The sequence below is a fragment of the Odontesthes bonariensis genome, chromosome 8 (assembly GCF_027942865.1).
Source record: "Odontesthes bonariensis isolate fOdoBon6 chromosome 8, fOdoBon6.hap1, whole genome shotgun sequence".
NCBI lineage: Eukaryota > Metazoa > Chordata > Actinopteri > Atheriniformes > Atherinopsidae > Odontesthes > Odontesthes bonariensis.
In genome coordinates this window covers 23,029,257-23,048,648 of record NC_134513.1, presented here as the reverse complement: position 1 = coordinate 23,048,648, position 19,392 = coordinate 23,029,257, and the positions used below count along the sequence as shown (strand labels likewise).

Here is a 19,392-nt window from a genome sequence, read left to right as displayed (position 1 = left end):
TAGTTTTACATCTGTGGAGTCAACTATATTGAAATCGAAGCAGTTTGAACACACACAACATATATGGAGAGATGAGACGGCCGCCCGCCGATCGCGGGAGAGAAATGACGCCGAACACTGACTTCAAATACGTTTTGTGAGAAAAGTTGAGCAGCTAGAAAAATAATTTTAACACCATTAGAAGCAGAAGGCTTAGAGGAAGTTAGCAAAGTAGTTTTACATCTGTGGAGTGAACTATATTTAAATCGAAGCAGTTTGAAACACTTGAAGCTGATTCAAAAATGGCAGATTTAGTCAGAATTTGAGATTTTGTTCAAGCTTAAAGGCTCATAGTTCAAAATCTGTCCATGTGAGCTCTTTAGGAGTTACATTGGCTGAAAGAGGACAAGTTTTCCTACATTTTAAGATATAATTTGTTTCTCTCAGTTAAACTGTATGAAAGTTATAGTAATTTGTTTGAAAAGTTGAAACTTATCGGCACTGCTGAATGTCTCACTCTAAAATCCAAGAAGGAACTTAATTTTCATATTTTTTAAACTGTCATATTTCAAAATTGGCCGAATATTTTTAAAAGATGAAACATTTTGTAATAGCTGAATGTCTTATGAACATTTTAAAATTTGAATGGCGTCTCTAGCTGAAAGTATGCTGAACTAGTTACCATTTGAAAGAATTTGAAGGATTTGAAGGATTTGAAAGGATTTGAAGATAAGGATTTGAAGAACTTAATTTTCATATTTTTGAAACTGTCATATTTCAAAATTGGCTTAATATTTTTAAAAGATGAAACATTTTGTAATAGCTGAATGTCTTATGAACATTTTAAAATTTGAATGGTGTCTCTAGCTGAAAGTATGCTGAACTAGTTAAGATTTGAAGGATTTGAAAGGATATGAAAGGATTTGAAGATTTACCATTACTTTTAATGGGGAAAAAAGTTGAACAAAAAGCTTAATATCTTAAAAAGTTGAAAAGTTAGAAACACCAAAAAATATTTCCCATCAAGAGCTGAAAGAGCTGAACATTTTGATACCAAATTTGTTGAAATAGCTTAAAGTATGCTGGAGTAGTTGAATGCCAAAAATCGGCGGAATAATACGGAATAATAATAATAACTAGAAAGAGCTGTTCCTGTGAAACAGCTGTGAGAATGCATGAGCTGAATTACCTTAATAAAGAAAATCTTAAAAAGCTAAAAGATTTGAACATTTTAAAATTTGAATGGTGTCTCTAGCTGAAAGTATGCAAAAGTAGTTAAGATTTGAAGGATTTGAAATGATCTGAAGAATTTGAAGATAAAATGAAGCTAGAAACAGTTGAAATGGCTGAAAGTATGCTTAAATAATTATAAAATAAAAAAATTATAAAGTGTGATCTAACATGATGGGGATTGAACCCGGGCCACCTGCACCAAAGGCTGGTAGAGTTACCATTAAGCCATTTCGTTGTGTCACACCGGAAGTGCATTTGACCTACTTAAAGACTATACAGACAGACACAGAGCTAGCTGCTGCAGCCGCGGGACAAATCTGAGGCGCAGACTGTCTTCTAACGCGTCTTGTGAGAAAAGTTGAGCAGCTAGAAAAATAATTTTAACATCATTAGAAGCAGAAGGCTTAGAGGAACTTAGCAAAGTAGTTTTACATCTGTGGAGTCAACTATATTTAAATCCAAGCAGTTTGAAACACTTGAAGCTGATTCAAAAATGGCAGATTTCCTCAAAATTTGACAAGTTCTTCAAGCTTAAAGGCTCATAGTTCAAAATCTGTCCATGTGAGCTCTTTAAGAGTTACATTGGCTGAAAGAGGACAAGTTTTCCTACATTTTAAGGTATAATTTGTTTCTCTCAGTTAAACTGTATGAAAGTTATAGTAATTTGTTTGAAAAGTTGAAACTTATCAGCACTGCTGAATGTCTCACTCTAAAATCCAAGAAGGAGCTTCATTTTCCTATTTTTTAAACTGTCATATTTCAAAATTGGCTGAATATTTTTAAAAGATGAAACAATTGGTAACAGCTGAATGTCTTATGAACATTTTAAAATTTGAATGGTGTCTCTAGGTTAAAGTATGCTGAAGCAGTTACGATTTGAATAGATTTGAAGATTTTGAAGGATTTGAAAGCATTTGAAGATAAGGATTTGGAGAACTTAATTTTCATATTTTTGAAACTGTCATATTTCAAAATTGGCTGAATATTTTTAAAAGATGAGACATTTTGTAATAGCTGAATGTCTTATGAACATTTTAAAATTTGAATGGTGTCTCTAGCTGAAAGTATGCTGAACTAGTTAAGATTTGAAGGATTTGAAAGGATTTGAAAGGATTTGAAAGGATTTGAAGATTTAACATTAGTTTCAATGGGAAAAAAGTTGAACAAAAAGCTTAATATCTTAAAAAGTTGAAAAGTTAGAAACACCAAAAAATATTTCCCATCGAGAGCTGAAAGAGCTGAACATTTTGATACCAAATTTGTTGAAATAGCTCAAAGTATGCTGAAGTAGTTGAATGACGAAAAACGGCGGAATAATAATACGGAATAATAATAATAAAGAGAAACAGGAACTTAATAGTGAGAATGCTTCATGCATTCTCACAATAATAAAGGGAAACAGGAACTTAATAGTGAGAATGCTTCATGCATTCTCACAATAACTAGAAAGAGCTGTTCCTGCGAAACAGCTGTGAGAATGCATGAGCTGAATTACCTTAATAAAGAAAAATGTTAAAAAGCTAAAAGATTTGAAGATTTTAAAATTTGAATGGTGTCTCTAGCTGAAAGTATGCAAAAGTAGTTAAGATTTGAAGGATTTGAAATGATCTGAAGAATTTGAAAGGATTGAAATGATCTGAAGAATTTGAAGGATTTGAAAGGATTAAAATTATCTGAAGAATTTGAAGGATTTGAAAGGATTAAAATTATCTGAAGAATTTGAAGGATTTGAAAGGATTGAAATGATCTGAAGAATTTGAAGGATTTGAAAGGATTGAAATTATCTGAAGAATTTGAAGATAAAATTAAGCTAGAAACAGTTGAAAATGCTGAGAGTATGCTTAAATAATTATAAAATAAAAAAATGATAAAGTGTGGTCTGACATGATGGGGATTGAACCCGGGCCACCTGCACGAAAGGCTAGAAATGTTACCATTAAGCCATCTCTTTGCGTTACATCGGAAGTGCATTTGACCTAGTTAAAGACTACACAGAGAGACACAGAGCTAGCTGCTGCAGCCGCGGGACAAATCTGACTGTCTTCAGACACGTTTTGTGAGAAAAGTTGAATAGCTAGAAAGATAATTTTAACACCGTTAGAAGCAGAAGGCTTAGAGGAACTTAGCAAAGTAGTTTTACATCTGTGGAGTCAACTATATTTAAATCGAAGCAGGTTGAACACACACAACATATATGGAGAGATGAGACGGCCGCCCGCCGATCGCGGGAGAGAAATGACATCGAACACTGACTTCAAATACATCTTGTGAGAAAAGTTGAGCAGCTAGAAAAATAATTTTAACACCATTAGAAGCAGAAGGCTTAGAGGAACTTAGCAAAGTAGTTTTACATCTGTGGAGTCAACTATATTTAAATCCAAGCAGTTTGAAACACTTGAAGCTGATTCAAAAATGGCAGATTTCCTCAAAATTTGACAAGTTGTTCAAGCTTAAAGGCTCATAGTTCAAAATCTGTCCATGTGAGCTCTTTAAGAGTTACATTGGCTGAAAGAAGACAAGTTTTCCTACATTTTAAGGTATAATTCGTTTCTCTCAGTTAAACTGTATGAAAGTTATAGTAATTTGTTTGAAAAGTTGAAACTTATCAGCACTGCTGAATGTCTCACTCTAAAATCCAAGAAGGAGCTTAATTTTCCTATTTTTTAAACTGTCATATTTCAAAATTGGCTGAATATTTTTAAAAGATGAAACAATTGGTAACAGCTGAATGTCTTATGAACATTTTAAAATTTGAATGGTGTCTCTAGGTTAAAGTATGCTGAAGCAGTTACGATTTGAATAGATTTGAAGATTTTGAAGGATTTGAAAGCATTTGAAGATAAGGATTTGGAGAACTTAATTTTCATATTTTTGAAACTGTCATATTTCAAAATTGGCTGAATATTTTTAAAAGATGAAACAATTGGTAATAGCTGAATGTCTTATGAACATTTTAAAATTTGAATGGTGTCTCTAGCTGAAAGTATGCTGAACTAGTTAAGATTTGAAAGATTTGAAAGGATTTGAAAGGATTTGAAGAGATTTGAAAATTTAACATTAGTTTCAATGGGAAAAAAGTTGAACAAAAAGCTTAATATCTTAAAAAGTTGAAAAGTTACAAACACCAAAAATACATTCCCATCAAGAGCTGAATGAGCTGAACATTTTGATACCAAATTTGTTGAAATAGCTCAAAGTATGCTGAAGTAGTTGAATGCCGAAAAACGGCGGAAAAATAATAATAAAGGGAAACAGAAACTTAATAGTGAGAATGCTTCATGCATTCTCACAATAATAAAGAGAAACAGGAACTTAATAGTGAGAATGCTTCATGCATTCTCACAACTAGAAAGAGCTGTTCCTGCGAAACAGCTGTGAGAATGCATGAGCTGAATTACCATGCTAAAATATCTTAAGAAGCTAAAAAAAAGCTAAAACAGCTGAAGAAGCTAAAGCTGAAGTAGCTGAAGAAGCTAAAGCTAAAGGAGCTGAAGAAGCTAAAGCTAAAGGAGCTGAAGAAGCTAAAGCTGAAGGAGCTGAAGAAGCTAAGAGCTAAAGGAGCTAAAGAAGCTAAAAGAAGCTAAAAGCTGAAGAAGCTAAAATAAGCTAAAACAGCTGAAGAAGCTAACAGCTGAAGGAGCTAAAGCTAAAACAGCTGAAGAAGCTAACAGCTGAAGGAGCTAAAGCTAAAACAGCTGAAGAAGCTAAAGCTAAAGGAGCTGAAGAAGCAAGCAGCTGAAGGAGCAAAAGAGTTAGAGTTAGAAGTTAGCTAAAGAAGCTAAAAAAGGCTAAAACAGCTAAAGAAGCGAAAAGAAGCTAAAAGCTGAAAGAGCTATGGAAGCTAAAAAAAGCTGTTGAAATGACATTTAAAAGATGAAAGTGTAATGATTTCGAGCTAGAAAGAGTTGAAATGGCTGAAAGTATGCTTAAATAGTTACAAAAAAACTTTTTTTTTTTAATTTTGAGCTGACATCCTGGGGATTGAACCCAGGCCACCTGCACGAAAGGCTGGTAGGGTTACCATTAAGCCATTTCGTTGTGTTACACCGGAAGTGCATTTGACCTACTTAAAGACTACACAGACAGACACAGAGCTAGCTGCTGCAGCCGCGGGCAAATCTGACTGTCTTCAAACACGTTTTGTGAGAAAAGTTGAATAGCTAGAAAGATAATTTTAACACCGTTAGAAGCAGAAGGCTTAGAGGAACTTAGCAAAGTAGTTTTACATCTGTGGAGTCAACTATATTTAAATCGAAACAGGTTGAACACACACAACATATATGGAGAGATGAGACGGCCGCCCGCCGATCGCGGGAGAGAAATGACACCGAACACTGACTTCAAATACATCTTGTGAGAAAAGTTGAGCAGCTAGAAAAATAATTTTAACACCATTAGAAGCAGAAGGCTTAGAGGAACTTAGCAAAGTAGTTTTACATCTGTGGAGTCAACTATATTTAAATCCAAGCAGTTTGAAACACTTGAAGCTGATTCAAAAATGGCAGATTTCCTCAAAATTTGACAAGTTCTTCAAGCTTAAAGGCTCATAGTTCAAAATCTGTCCATGTGAGCTCTTTAAGAGTTACATTGGCTGAAAGAGGACAAGTTTTCCTACATTTTAAGGTATAATTTGTTTCTCTCAGTTAAACTGTATGAAAGTTATAGTAATTTGTTTGAAAAGTTGAAACTTATCAGCACTGCTGAATGTCTCACTCAAAAATCCAAGAAGGAACTTCATTTTCATATTTTTTAAACTGTCATATTTCAAAATTTGCCGAATATTTTTAAAAGATGAAACATTTTGTAATAGCTGAATGAATATGAACATTTTAAAATTTTAATGGTGTCTGTAGCTGAAAGTATGCTGAACTGGTTAAGATTTGAAAGGATTTGAAAGGATTTGAAGGATTTGAAAGGATTTGAAGATTTACCATTAATTTTAATGGGGAAAAAAGTTGAACAAAAAGCTTAATATCTTAAAAAGTTGAAAAGTTTGAAATACCAGAGACAACAGCAGTAATGTGCTGAAAGAGCTGAACATTTTGATACCACAATTGTTGAAATAGCTTAAAGTATGCTGACGTAATTGAAGGACAAAAAACTGCAGAATAATAATAACTAGAAAGAGCTGTTCCTGCGAAACAGCTGTGAGAATGCATGAGCTGAATTACCTTAATGAAAAAATCTTAAGAAGCTAAAAGATTTGAACATTTTAAAATTTCAATGGTATCTCTAGCTGAAAGCATGCTAAAGAAGTTAAGATTTGAAAGGATTTGAAGGATTTGAAAGGATTTGAAGATAAAAAAAACTTAAGCTAGAAACAGTTGAAATGGCTGAAAGTATGCTTAAATAGTTATATAAAAAAAAACCTTTCAAATTTGATCTGACTTGTTGGGGATTGAACCCGGGACACCTGCACGATAGGGCATTAGTGATACCATTAGGCCACTTCGTTCTGCTCAACTTGTGGTGCATATAACCTACTTAAAGACTAGACAGACAGACACAGAGCGCAGCTGCTGCAGCCGCGAGACAAATCTGAGGCGCAGACTGACTTCAAATACATCTTGTGAGAAAAGTTGAGCAGCTAGAAAAATAATTTTAACACCATTAGAAGCAGAAGGCTTAGAGGAACTTAGCAAAGTACTTTTACATCTGTGGAGTGAACTATATTTAAATCCAAGCAGTTTGAAACACTTGAAGCTGATTCAAAAATGGCAGATTTCGTCAGAATTTGAGATTTGGTTCAAGCTTAAAGGCTCATAGTTCAAAATCTGTCCATGTGAGCTCTTTAGGAGTTACATTGGCTGAAAGAGGACAAGTTTTCCTACATTTTAAGGTATAATTTGTTTCTCTCAGTTAAACTGTATGAACGTTATAGTAATTTGTTTGAAAAGTTTAAAGTTATCAGCACTGCTGAATGTCTCACTCTAAAATCCAAGAAGGAACTTCATTTTCATATTTTTTAAACTGTCATATTTCAAAATTGGCCGAATATTTTTAAAAGATAAAACATTTTGTAATAGCTGAAAGTCTTATGAACATTTTAAAATTTGAATGGTGTCTCTAGCTGAAAGTATGCTGAACTAGTTACGATTTGAAATGATTTGAAAGGATTTGAAGGATTTGAAAGGATTTGAAGATAAGGATTTGAAGAACTTAATTTTCATATTTTTGAAACTGTCATATTTCAAAATTGGCTGAATATTTTTAAAAGATGAAACATTTTGTAATAGCTGAATGTCTTATGAACATTTTAAAATTTGAATGGTGTCTCTAGCTGAAAGTATGCTGAAGCAGTTAAGATTTGAAAGGATTTGAAAGGATTTGAAAGGATTTGAAGGATTTGAAAGGATTTGAAAGGATTTGAAGATTTACCATTACTTTTAATGGGGAAAAAAGTTGAACAAAAAGCTTAATATCTTAAAAAGTTGAAAATTTAGAAACACCAAAAATAATAGCAGGAAAGAGCTGAAAGAGCTGAACATTTTGATACCAAATTTGTTGAAATAGCTGAAAGTATGCTCAAGTAGTTGAATGCCGAAAATCGGCGGAATAATAATAAAGGGAACTTAATAGTGAGAATGCTTAATGCATTCTCACAATAAAGGGAAACAGGAACTTAATAGTGAGAATGCTTAATGCATTCTCACAATAATACCAAAAGGCAATACTTGAAAACATGGCTGTGGTCAGGCTTGGAACAAAGGAGAGAGTGATGCACATCAATCGAACAGATACAACACACTGGCACAAGACGGGGGGAGACGCAGACTCTTATGCACACAGGGATAACAGGGAACAGGTGGAATCATTCATACAACAATCAGACGGAGCACGAGAGGAAGGGTGAGTGACCTGAAACGAGAGGAAAGTTAACCTTTCAAAATAAAACAGGAAATGACGAAACATGACGAGATGAAACAAAAACCCACTTGACCTCACCGCGGTGTGACATTGGTCAGATATCCATGGTTTGGGTTAGTTAACCAGATCACTTCGACAGATAAACTGGATATATTGATCCTGCTTCATAGAACCCTGAGCTGCTGTCTATCTTGGTCAAGACATTTTAATAGAGAGAAAGGATTTCCTTTTTAAATGACGGTTAGAAACATGTTTGTTACTTCTTGTTTAACATCATGTTCTGTACCTGCAGGAGATTGTTGCTGTGTATGTAGCTCAGAGGAATCCGTTTTTAAAAACATTTTAACACACTTTTAGCCTGGGTCACCAAACTCAGACAAGATTAAAACAGCAGTCTGCAGCAGTGAGTGTTACAGCCTCTGACCTCCATCTCTGTGTGTTTTGTTGACTGTTGCCACCTGATCAGGAGTCTGAACCATAAAGCATGTCTCAGAATAACCGAGTTGATGACCTGCATCCTGACGCTGCTCAGACTGATCTGATTGGTAGTTAATCTAAATAACCAAAATATACCCCAAATATACCCCAAATATGTTCAACGTGCTTCATACCCTGTTTGGGTTGCCTGTATACGTTGCCATGGTGATATATCCAGATAATAAGCGGACCCCCCTTCAGGAGCAGCTCTCTTACTTTGTGTCTGATGGTCCATCACTGAGTTCTGGAGGTCTGGATGGGTTCCTGTTCATAGAGCGACCGCTGCATGCTGCAGACTCTGCTCTGTCCATCTTCTGGACTTCAGTCAGTCTGAGAGAAGAAAAGTATGAAGACAAACACGTCTGTTCAAGTCTCACAGCCAAACTGAAACAAGCTTTTTACCTCCTGCTTTTCTTTCTGTTCCACGTCAGAAGGAACTTTTAGAGAAAGGAGACATCATTTCTTTCCTCCGAGCCGTCAGACTCAGTTTGTGCTGACCCAGCTGATCAGCTGATGCAGCTTTGTGGAGTTTGGATTTACAGATGAGTTACTGCTGCCAAAGCTGCTCTGAAGTCCTGATTAAAACACATCAGCTTCACTGTGTTTATCTGTGTGTTATCTACATGTTCATTCACTCATTCTGTCAGTAAACTCCTTCAGTAATGATCCAGCTTCTGATGAGACGTCTCATAATCTGTAGAAATGATTCAGGAACAGAAATGTTCTGAAAGTGGTGATCATAGCAACACGTCCCCCAGCAGTGACGCAGCTTCAGCAGAGAAAATGGCCGCCAAAGGAAAGAAAATTTTTGCTGGAGGATGAAAGTTGTTGCCTTCTTCATCAGTCATACCAACAGCTGCCTCACACCCAACAATCTGAACTAAAGAGTGAATCAGAAAGCTGAAACAATCTGAACTAAAGAGTTAATCAGAAAGCTGAAACAAAGTGTCTTTACAAGGTGAACAAAGACGAAGCTCGTCTAAAGTTCTGTTAAAGAGCAACAGTAAAACAGCAAGAGTAAATGTAACTGAAAGATCTCAAATTGAACTGACACCAAGGTAATATACATGATAAGTTTCTAACAAAGAGTGTGTTTGTGTCCTTTCATAATCTGATGCAACTGGTTCACCTGGTCTGAAGCTCCGCCCCCTTTGATTTACATTAAATCAGGTGAGTTCATGTTAGCGTGAGTGTGTTTGTGGCGCTCACAGAGCAGCTCAAAGACGCTTCTGACATCTGGATGGAAAATGATTCTGTCTGTTGCACCATGAAAACATTCAAACCTCTTTCAGCAGCTGGGAGTTCTTATCACCCAAAGATGTTGATCAGAAATCACATTTCTGTCGTTTATTTCTACAATATGAAGCAAAAACAAGAATGGCATAACTGCGACTCAACTTTTAAAACAAATATTTCATATTTTCATGGAGATAAGTTGCAAATATTTTCCTAAAAAGTCCAAACGACTGTCATGTGATCAGAGTAATAAAGGTCAGCGACATTTCCCATGAGCGTCAGCCTCAGTGGCGTGCACAGACATTTGGGGGACAAGTGCTCAGGGGGGGAAAAGGGCACTTTTTAGCTGTGATTTATTGCAATGTCTTTTTCAATGGCAAGCAAGAGAAGGTCAGAGAGCCTTTCTTCACCACACAGGCTTCTTAGTTTACTTTAGATGATTTTCAGCTTGGAAAATGATCTTTCAACTGAAGCAGTCGTCACTGGTAATGTTGAATATATTTGGATCATTTTGACAAAGGCAGGAAAGATCCGCTGGCCATTGTTTTCCCTCAGTATTGAAAGTATTTCTTGTAGGTTCTTTGAAGTAAAGCTGGAGTGGAAGACCTTTAGTTCTGTCTTTAGCTGCTCTTTAATTGCTTACTTAGCTGCTTTGCTTTCATCCAGGAAAGCAGAGAGCTGCTTCCCTGGGCTGCCTGCTGTAGCTCCTTTACCTTTTCTCTCTTCAGCCTCTCCTTTCTTGGCATTCTGCTGCAATTAGTAAATCAATATACAGACAGAGACAAAGACAATAAAGAGACCAAAAAGTACGAGAAGGAGTTATAGGCTACTGACTGTTGTCATTACATGAAGGCAGATGGGCATTTTTTGATTTGGGCTAGAGCGTTAAACTAGTTTATCAGGTGACCAGTCGGCTAAAAATGTTTAGTTGTTTGGTGCTGTATGAGACTTTATGAGACTGTATGAGACTTTGTATGAGATTTTACTTCACAACAAAGTGATTACACGTTGGGCTTAGAGGGAAAACGGTACGATTTTACTTGATCTGTATGTTACCTGGCTGGTGGGGCACGGGAGAAGAAGCCTGCCTGCTAAGCTGCCTGAAAGTGTTATCAGTCACCTTGAGACTCTCTCTCTAAAACCTAATTATCAGGTTAGAAATCTCGGGGTAATATCAGACCTGAACTTTAACAGCCACATTAAATCTGTAACATCAGCAGCTTTTTACCATCTAAAAAACATTGGCAGAATCAAAGGAATAGTGTCTAAACCAGACTTAGAGAGACTGATCCATGCGTTTGTCTCCAGCAGGTTAGACTACAGTAACGGCCTGCTCACTGGGCTCTCTAAACGGGCTGTAAGACAGCTGCAGTACATCCAGAACGCTGCTGCTCGAGTCCTGACTAGAACCAGGAAATACGACCATATTAGTCCAGTGCTCAGGTCTCTGCACTGGCTTCCTGTCGCTCAGAGAATAGACTTTAAAACAGCTCTGCTTGTGTACAAGTCTCTTCATGGTCAAGCGCCAAAGTACATCTCTGACATGTTAGAGCCATATGAACCAACTCGGGCTCTGAGAACCTCAGGGAGGGGTCTCCTGCTGGTGCCCAGAGTCAGGACTAAACAAGGTGAGGCTGCGTTTCAGTTTTATGCCCCTAAAATCTGGAACAGTCTTCCAGAAGATGTGACACAGGCCTCAACTCTGACAATGTTTAAATCCAGGCTGAAAACAGTTCTATTTAGCTGTGCATATGACACCTGAAAGTATTTTATCTGCACTCTTCACTTTAAAATAAATTAATGAATGATTATTTTTAATGTTTTTTTTCATTTTTATTATTTTTTTAATTTCTTTTTAATGATTTTATTGCCTTGTGTATGAATTGTGCTCTATAAATAAAATTGCCTTGCCATGCCTTGCTAAGCTGCTGTGCTGCTGCAGCGCATCTGGTGCGCCCTGAGCGCGACCGCGCGAGTTCACGTGACAAAGGAAGAGAGACAGAGGTCGGGTGTGCGCGAGGAGGTGGCTCATTTCGGGGCATTGTTTTCAATCGTTTTTAATCGCTCAGGTTGTCAAAAGATCATTTCAAAACCGGCCTCAGTAAAATGTTAATAATAATAATTTTTAAATAAAAACAACGAAGTTACAAAAGGGCACTTTCGTTGATAAAGGGCAGAGGTAGTGGTGCTTCAGCACCACCTGATGTCTATGTGTGCACGCCACTGCCCTGAAATGAGTTTTTGGAACTGGGGATGTCTGAACTTTACATTTCCCAAACACGGAGGAAAATAAGATCTAAATAAGACAAGCAGCGCTTGTTCTGGTCACAGCGCAGCGCGCGCGCTCCAGCGGGGTGCGCGCAGTTTCAACTCAAACTATTAATGTTTAAAGTGTTGAATAGGACATGTTTATCTGTGGGAGGAAACACGAGAGATGAGGAGATTTCAACCTGCCATTAAAAATAAAAAAAGACGCTAAATGTGTTTGTATGGAGATAAATGTTCAGTTATCTGAACGGACATGTCAAATTAAGGAGTGTCTCTCCTCTGTTCAAAGTCTCACCGAGCCGGAAGTAACACCCTCACAGAGACTCCACAGTTCAATAAAAGCAGTTTGTGTGGAAGAGTTCAGCCTGTAAACGCACTCAGACTCTGGAGGAATAGAAGAAGAATGTTGTTCACACTCACCCTGATGCTGACTTCAGGTCTCACCCTGCTGCTGTTAACTCAAAATGGAGCCTGAACACTTTAGTTTCATTTCTCCTGCCGAGCATTTACTGGAAATCACGTGGGCCGCGTGCACGTGTATGTGTGCGTGGGTGTGTGAGCGCGCTGGGATTTTCTGTTTTAATTGTCAACTGCATTAAGTGTGTTAAAGTCCCTCAGTTTTCAGTTTGATTCTCCCTTACATCATATTGATCCTTATTCCTTTAAAACAATTTATTTATTTATCTTATTTTGACCTCGTCATGCATTATTTTTATTCATTTTTCAGACAGATTTCATTCATAGATGTATTTACTTCAGTTATTTCCCATTTCTCCCCGTAGTTATTGTCCCAATAACAGCCCATTATAAATAGATCAGTATAATAGAAGGGAACATTATGCAGAAATAAATACAGGAAAAAACTAATTAACACAGAAATAAATTCAATGCATTCCAATTGAAATAACAAATACAATTTGAATCTCAATTAAATGAACAATTAAATGAATGCAGTTTCAAATTAAAGCAAAAAATATATATATATATATACAGTGGGGTGCGAAAGTTTGGGCAGCCTTGTTAATTTTCCTGATTTACCTTTATAAAGCATTGATTGTTTGGATAAAAAAATTCAGTTAAATATATCATATAGGGGACAAACACAGTGATATTTGAGAAGTGAAATGAAGTTTTTATGAATTACAGAAAGTGTGCAATAATTGTCTAAAAAAAATTAGGCAGGTACATAAATTTGGGCACCAAAAAAAAAACCTTAACTCAATATTTAGTAGATCCTCCTTTCGCAGAAATAACAGCCTCTAAACGCTTCCTATAGCTTCTAATGAGAGTCTGGATTGTGGCTGAAGGTATTTTAGACCATTCTTCTTTACAAAACATCTCTAGTTCATTCAGGTTTGATGGTTTCCGAGTATGGACAGCTCTCTTTAAGTGACACCACAGATTTTCAATGATATTCAGGTCTGGGGACTGAGATGGCCATTCCAGAACGTTGTACTTGTTCCTCTGCATGAATGCTTTAGTAGATTTTGAACAGTGTTTAGGGTCGTTGTCTTGTTGGAAGATCCAGCCCCGGCGCAGCTTCAGCTTAGTCACTGATTCCTGGACATTGGTCTCCAGAATCTGCTGATATTGATTGGAATCCATGCGTCCCTCAACTTTAACAAGATTCCCAGTCCCTGTACTGGCCACACAACCCAACAGCATGTGGAACCTCCACCAAGTTTTACTGTAGGTAGCAGGTGTTTTTCTTGGAGTGCTGTGTTCTTTTTCCTCCATGCATAGCGGCCATTGTTATGCCCAAATAACTCTATTTTAGTTTCAGCAGTCCACAGCACCTTATTCCAAAATGAAGCTGGCTTGTCCAAATGTGCTTTAGCATACCTGAAGCGGCTCTGTTTGTGATGTGGGCGGAGAAAAGGCTTCCGCTGCATCACTCTCCCATACAGCATCTCCTTGTGTAAAGTGCGCCGAATAGTTGAACGATGCACAGTGACTCCATCAGCAGCAAGATCATGTTGTAGGTCTTTGGTGCTGCTCTGTGGGTTGACTCTGACTGTTCTCATTGAGAATAAACAGAAGCGAAGGATGTTGAGAACTTCTCAACATCCTTCGCTTCTGTTTATTCGAGATTTTTCTTGGTCTGCCACTTCGAGCCTTGACTTGAACTGTGGTCTTCCATTTTCTCACAATGTTTCTCACAGTGGAGACTGAAAGCTGAAATCTCTGAGATAGCTTTCTGTATCCTTCCCATGAACAATCTTTGTTTTCAGGTCATTTGAAAGTTGTTTTGAGACTCCCATGCTGCGACTCTTCAGAGAAGATGCAAAGAGGAGAAAAACTTACAATTGCCCCCCTTAAATACCCTTTCTCATAAACCTGTGTATGGAGGTCAAGGGTCACTGAACTTACCAAACCAAATTTGAGTTCCAATAATTAGTTCTGAAAGTTTTGAAATCAATAAAATGACAACAGTGCCCAAATTTATGCACCTGCCTACTTTTGTTTAACCAATTATTGCACACTTTCTGTAATTCATACAAACTTCATTTCACTTCTCAAATATTACTGTGTTTGTCCCCTATATGATATATTTAACTGAATTTTTTTTATCCAAACAATCAATGCTTTATAAAGGTAAATCAGGAAAATTAACAAGGCTGCCCAAACTTTCGCACCCCACTGTATTTCACATTCTCCACATTAACTGATTATTTATTTGCATCGACAGGAAGAGCACAAACTTTCTCTTTTTTAGCCGGGGGAAGAAAACAATATAAAAGTATAAATGTACAAAGAGTATAGAAGCATCATGTATACAAATTGCATCACTGTAAAGAAAAACATATTAATTCAATAAGTTTTTACAGTCTTGGGAATTTCTACACCATTGATGTCGGTGCTGCATTGATATAGTTCTTTCAAAAAAAGTGTAAAATTTGGTTTTCTGTCAGTCCATTTCCTTTTTGTGGATATGAAATTTAGCTAAAAATAAAACAATTTTTGATGGATATATTTTGTGTTTAATTTTGAAAGGCACTTCCTTGATCTTATTGTTTAGACAGAATTTATTCCTGATCAACCACATTTTTTCCATTCCACATCTCTATAAAGAGATTTCCCCCCAAAAAATGAACTGATCAAAGTATCCAATGGCTCCCACTGAAGAGATGTCTCTCTCTCTCAGATGATTCATCAGGTCCATCCAGAACAGGACATTTTTGCCACATGAGTGACAGCACACTTGAACTGTCCCCAGATCTCGGCTGCAGAAAGGGCAAAACATGGCAGCCTGGAAAAATAGACAATTATATGCTATGATGAATCCAATCAGTCAATTTGATTTCAAAATTGCATCGTGATCATCACTACATAAAAAGACAGGGCACTTTGTCAGCTTTCTGTGCTTTTTATTTAATCTTGAGCTTGTTCAATGCCCTCCACATCTCCTCATCACCTCCACATTTTGCCCTAATGCCCCGTCTCTGCTTCCCAAGAGAGTCTGGCTGCAGACCTGCACTGTCAGGACCCGCAGACCTGCACTGTCAGGACCCTGTTGCAGACCGTCACCTGCACTGTGAGGACCGGAAGTGCACTGTGAGGACCGGAAGTTGATTCGAAGCCTTTCAAAATAAAAGCGTGTGTATCGGAAGCACGTATTTTTAAACGATTTTAAACGCTATATTTTTCAAGAGGTCCTCACAAATGAATTAATTAGTTAACAGTACGACATAAAATCTATCAATTCCCGGTCTATTGTTTTTATTTGTATTGTAAACTTTTGTTTGGTCAGTGCACACATTTTCTCTTAGGCTCATATTCATAAGCCAACATCTCACAAGATGCCATAGGCCTATACTGTACATTTTATTGTGTACTATAGAGTAAGTCACTGCTATTTCATTATCATTTCATTTTGACTTTATCACACTGCTCTTTATATATATATATTTGTTTCAATTAGTTTTTCTGTTGTATTATTCTGTATTTTTATCCTTAACCACCATAAATTTCATGTTTGGTTCTATGTCTATGCCAATTATGTTTTTGTGCTGCTGGAACACCTTAGTACCACTAAATAGTACCCTAACTCTTGATATCTACAGTATAATCTTAGTCAAATTATTAAGGGATCAATGAGAAAACATAAAAAACACACCAAGTCACAACATGATCAAATGTTCTGTAGTGTTTATTCAGTCAAACATTCACAATATGACAAAAAATCTTTGTTTTTGTCGACTACCTGTTCACAAAATATCAACATGTCGTTAATATTGTGAAATATCATTTTGAAAGACTCCAGGATCGCTTCTCTTTCATCCTCGTCCAGTTCTTCGTTCCACAACCTCCCATACTGTAGAGCAGCCTCTGCCTGTTCCTCTTCCCCCATGCCCAGAACGTCAGGCAGGTCCACTCTGGCAGACAACAGTGGTTTGTTGGCCTCAGCCCACTCTGCTGCATGTCTGCAATTTTGAAGAATGCGATCTTCAACCGAGTCCTATGGAAAAGACAGAAAGAAAGATGTCTGTACTATAGCTGCCACACCAACAGTATCTGACCAATAGATACTGTGCAAAAGCTTACGCCTTCCACTGGTGTGTCCACATCAGCAAGTCTGGCTCTCTTGGAGACCTCTGCCTGCTGCTCTTCTTCCTGAGTACTCAACTATTAATATGAATACATGCATTATACATACTTTATACTCTTACCTGAATTTGTAGTCCAGTTTTCTCTGTCCAGTTGCCAGGATTTAGTGACTGGGATAGGTTTCTAAAAGACAGAAAGTGAGGTGTCAGATGTTCTTCACTGCAACCTACATTCCCTTCATTTTCCTTTTACCCTTTTACAAACCAAACCACAACCTGCCAGAAGTTAGTAGCGTTGGCTAATACTTATGAGTACAAACAAACAGACAAATACATTATGCTTACCTTTAAATAAAATGCCACCTTTTGTATGTGCCTCTAAGTGGCTCTGCAGCTTGGACAATTTTGCTGGTTTAAATTGTAGGCACAGAGGGCAGTGAAACAGTTTGCAACATGACGTGCAGCGTTCGATTTTGGGCGTAGTGCCGACGGTTGTTATTGAAATATGCATCTGTAAGAGACAAATAATGTCGTAATAAGTAAAACAAAATTATATATATATAAGTGAGCACTATCGATACGATAACAACGCTAAAGACTAGCCAAAAGTAAAAAAACCTGATTCTTTAAAATTAATATAACTTTACAGTATATAGTTATTGAAATATGCATCTGTAAGAGACAAATAATGTCGTAATAAGTCAAACAAAATTATACAAGTGAGCACTATCGATACGATAACAACGCTGAAGACTAGCCAAAAGTTTAAAAAAAACCCTGATTCTTTAAAATTAATATAACTTTAGAGTATATAGTGTGCAACGTAACGTTCCAGTGAATAAAGACTGTTTCTGTTTCTTCGTATGAAAGAAAGTTGTTTTCACTCGACTTTTACTCACCTCGTCGTCTCCACAGTTCAAATGGGGAATGAAAAATACGTGCTCCTCCTTGTCGCTTCGGGTCCTCACAGTGCAGGTGACGTCACAGTGCATGTCTGCAACTAAGGGTCCTGACAGTGCAGGTCATGGGTCCTGACAGTGCAGGTCTGCAGCCAGACGCCTCTCGGATTTTTGGAGTCTATGAATTGGTTGTAAGTAAGAAGGATAAGTGCTAGCCCAGATTAAATTGCAATAAGAGATATGATGATAAATTAAACTGTAGTATAAGGTTAATAAAGTACTTATTTTTAAATAGGGTTTAACCTTTTTTATGATACCTAAGGATTTTGAGACCTTCTTGCACACATATTCCCAATGATTCTTAAAACAAAGTTTCTCATCAATATTGACACCTAAAACCTTTGCTGATGAAACATTGGAAAGTAAGTTGTTATTAATATAAATTTTAGTTTTTTTCTGGATTGTAATTCGTATTCTTGTTCTTAAAGATGATGAAACTAGATTTTTTGACATTAAGTGATAATTTATTTAACTGAAACCACTGAGCAAATTGAATGAGCCCAGAATTTGCCTTATCAATAAGTGAGTCAATATTACTGTCAGTAGCAAAGAGAATGGTGTCATCAGCAAATAAGATAGGTGACAAAATACTCGACGCTTTTGGTAAATCATTAATGTATATCAAAAACAACAACAGACCCAAAATGGACCCTTGTGGAACTCCACATTTCAGAACATCCTGCTGTGACAGTTCATCATTAAAAATGACATATTGCTCTCTGTTGTGTAAATAATTTTCAACCCATTGCAGAAACTTATTTTTAAAACCATAACAAGACATTTTTGATAATAAAATTTTATAATTCACAGTGTCAAAAGCTTTTGATAAGTCTAAGAAAATTCCTAGAGCGTATTCATTTTTCTCGAAAGCAGTTGAAATCTTTTCTCTAAGATGCAAGAGAGCCATATATGTAGAACAATTCTTTCTAAAACCATATTGGTGCTCATACAAAATATTATTGGCATCCAGATGCTTCAAAATTCTAGCATATACCAACTTCTCAAGTATCTTAGAAAAGCAAGGGAGAATTGATATAGGGCGATAATTCGAAAATACAGATGGATCATCGGCTTTAAACAGTGGAATGACCTTGGCAAGTTTTAAATCTTGTGGAATAATACCAGATTCAAGTGATAAAGAAAAAAATAAATGTTAAAGGAACAATAATTGCGGGTGCAACTTTTTTGATCAAATAGGCTGTAATTTCGTCATGGCCAGCAGAGGAGTTTTTAAGATTCTTAATGATTTCAAGTATTTCTGAAGGCTTTATTGGTTCAAAATTGTTTAAGGAAGGATAACCTTCATTTATAAAGTTAGAAGGAAAATCATGAACATTTTCAATATGCTTTGCAAGACGTGGACCCACATTTATGAAGAAATTATTAAATTTATTAGCAATTTGTGTAGGCTCTGTTATCATTAATGTGCCATCCTGAAATGTAGCCTGGGATGGAGTAGAGGAGTTTTTCTTGTTGAGTAATTCTTTTAAAATATCCCATGTAGATTTTGAATTATTTGATGATTGGGTAAATAAATCACTATAGTAATTACGTTTAGCGTTTCTAATAAGGTGATTGTATTTATTCCTATAATTTTTGTATGTAGCGCAATTTAGAGGACTAGGACTTTGCAAATACCTTTTATATAACTTGTTTTTCTTTAAAGCAGATTTCCTAAGTTCTACAGTGAACCATGGTTTATTAAAGGACAATTTCGGTCGTTTACAACATCCAGCTGTATTGCCCAATCTACACATGATTTAGCCATAGCAAATACGCAAAAAAATGTCATCCGACCCTGACAGTGTTGCTTGCACGGAGATTTC

General features: G+C 36.6%; 2 long non-coding RNA genes across 2 annotated transcripts in view; both read right to left on the bottom strand.

Annotated features, from left to right (window-relative positions):
- LOC142385503 (uncharacterized) overlaps window positions 1–12,592 on the bottom strand; it is a 60,445-nt gene extending 47,853 nt beyond the window's left edge. Inside the window, exons 1-2 of the long non-coding RNA XR_012770192.1 lie at window positions 12,481–12,592; window positions 8,773–8,886 (exon numbers count right to left, since the gene is read on the bottom strand). This is a non-coding gene — a long non-coding RNA (uncharacterized LOC142385503). The remainder of the gene's footprint in view (window positions 1–8,772; window positions 8,887–12,480) is intronic.
- Window positions 12,593–16,323: 3,731 nt separating this feature from the next.
- LOC142385504 (uncharacterized) lies at window positions 16,324–17,084 on the bottom strand. The gene is made up of 3 exons (XR_012770193.1): window positions 16,953–17,084; window positions 16,606–16,791; window positions 16,324–16,519 (listed from the first exon to the last, which is right to left on the bottom strand). It is a non-coding gene; the product is annotated as an uncharacterized LOC142385504 (long non-coding RNA).
- Between the last annotated feature and the right edge of the window lie 2,308 nt (window positions 17,085–19,392).